A 2,497-nucleotide genomic window follows, 5' to 3' on the forward strand; every position below is an offset into this window, starting at 1 on the left:
TCCTAGTTTTTTTACTTCAACTGCTCATAACTGCATGTCTGTAACTAAATTTGCTTTTATTCCCCCTAACTCTGCAGGAGATATATTTTGCACCTATTTGTTGCAGAGAAGAAGCCAATTCTGACTCCCTGAGGAAAACTGTTTCTTTGACTTGTTTTCTTTGCTTTTGTTATTATAATCATATTTAATAGCTTGCCTCAGAGGACCTGTCTGCATCTTTTGTGCTTTGGTGTTAGAAAACTTATGAAAATGGGGAATATTTCATCTGTTCTGAAGGAAAGTTCTTTGGGGCATGTATTAGATATGTTAAAATCAGAAAAGCAACAGCCCCTTAATGGCTCACAATTATACAACCTGGCAGTCAGAAACACTTTACAAAGAAGGGGGCTCCCTTGGACTTGAGGCATCCAATTCTAATGTCCCCTATAGGAGCCCCAAGTAACTTTGGCAGTGGGGAACAAGCTAATGGACTCTCTAATAGATGTCACTCTTCTTTGTAAATTAAATGCCTAAATGACCTTTTTCCCAGAATAACTTGACATCAGGGTCCCACTGGGGCCTTTTTGACCTTGTCCAATCTGGGGAGCTTTGGCTCCCATCTCAGAGGTTTCAGCTCTAATTTGGGGTGTTCTCCCTGTGAAGGGAATGTGGGCTTAGTGGCTTAGTCATGTCTGACTCTTTGTGGCTCCTCTGTCCATGGGATTTCCCAGGCAAGTATACTGGAATGGGTTGCTGCTCCACTGTGAAGGAAAACTCCATTATAAGGCGTTCTGGAGAGAGGCCACTGGTCTAATGGGCCTGGGAATTCATGTTAATGTGACTTTCTGGCTGACTAGGTTCTGATTTATTCTGGTTACTTTGGTAATACACAGACATCTGGTACTAATTGCTTCCTCTAGGGTTTTCTCTGTTTTTCTCGTTTCTTTCTCCTCGAACCCTCTGGGAACAGGTGAGTGGCTGTGGAAGGGACTGAGAAACTCTGGCCAGAGTTACTCTCTGGAGTGTCCAAAGGCCCACAACCTGCTGTTCTCCAGCAGCTGCCACAAAAGTGGGTGAGAGCTCTCCTTTCCTCTCCCTCCCTTAAGTTGAGAACCAAGCCGGTGGGATTACATGGCAGTTTCCTCAGTCTGTCTTCCCTATCTTTCCTTTTGCCTCTGCCTCTTTCCTCCTTGGTCCAGGTTGATTTGCAGGAGCCTGGGTGTTGCCTCTGAGCCATCCTTAGAGGCCTTCTCCTTTAGGATAGAGGAGGAGGTGGTGAGGCTTTCCAGCACGGGTGGATGGATGTCTCAGTCCTTGTTGGCGAGGCCACCCAATTCTTTTGGAAAAGGAAGGAAAAACAAAACTGTCCTTGGTTTACAAAGATAGTCTTTACAGGACCAGAAAGGTGGTTCTTAAAATCCTTTCACCATTCCTAAAACCTTCCCTGTTCATCTTATGAAGTTTGTGAATATTAAAGCAACAGTTAGAAACTGGACATGGAACAACAGACTGATTCAAAATTGGAAAAGGAATACATCAAGGCTGTATATTGTCACCCTACTTATTTAAGTTATACACAGAGTACATTATGTGAAATGCTGGGCTGGATGAAGCACAAGCTGGAATCAGGATTGCCAGGAGAAATATCAATAACCTCAGATATGCAGATAACACCACACTAATGGCAGAAAGCAACGAACTAAAGAGCCTCTTGATGAAAGTGCAAGAGGAGAGTAAAAAAGCTGGCTTTAAAACTCAATACTCAAAAAACAAAGATCATGGCATACAGTACCATCACTTCATGGCAAATAGATGGGGGAAAATGGAAACAGTGATAGATTTTATTTTCTTGGGCTCCAAAATCACTATAGATGGTGACTGCAGTCATGAAATTAAAGGACACTTGCTCCTTGGAAGAAAAGCTATGACAAACCTAGACAGCATATTAAAAAGCAGAGATGAATCATAAAGAAGGCTAAGTGCCAAAGAATTGATGCTTTCTAATTGTGGTGCAGGAGAAGACTCTTGAGAGTCCCTTGGACTACAAGGAGATCAAACTACTCAATCCTAAAGGAAATCAACCCTGAATATTCATTGGAAAGACTGATGCCGAAGCTGAAACTCCTTTGGCTGATTCTTTAGAAAAGACCCTGATGCTGGGAAAGATTAAAGGCAGGAGTAGAAGGGGGTGACAGAGGATGAGATGGTTGGATGGCATCATTAACGCAACGGATGAGAGTTTGAGCAAACTCCGGGAGTGGTGAAGGACAGGGAAGCCTGGCTTGTTGTAGTCTAAGGGGTCCCCAAAAGCTGGACACGACTAAGGGAGTCAAAAGTAACAATGAAATACTAAACAAAGAGAAACAAAGTCATCCTGGGAAGAATTTCCCTGCATCTTTGAGATGCAAATATTCTCTGTGGTCTTCTCAGAAAACTTATCTCTGCTGTCTTTTTGAAATGCAAATTTTAGATAGGGTGAAGTACTTTAGAAGTTGGCCTGCCCAAGGTAATTAGAAAT

This window comes from Dama dama, chromosome 27, assembly GCF_033118175.1.
Source record: "Dama dama isolate Ldn47 chromosome 27, ASM3311817v1, whole genome shotgun sequence".
NCBI classification, from domain to species: Eukaryota; Metazoa; Chordata; class Mammalia; order Artiodactyla; family Cervidae; genus Dama; species Dama dama.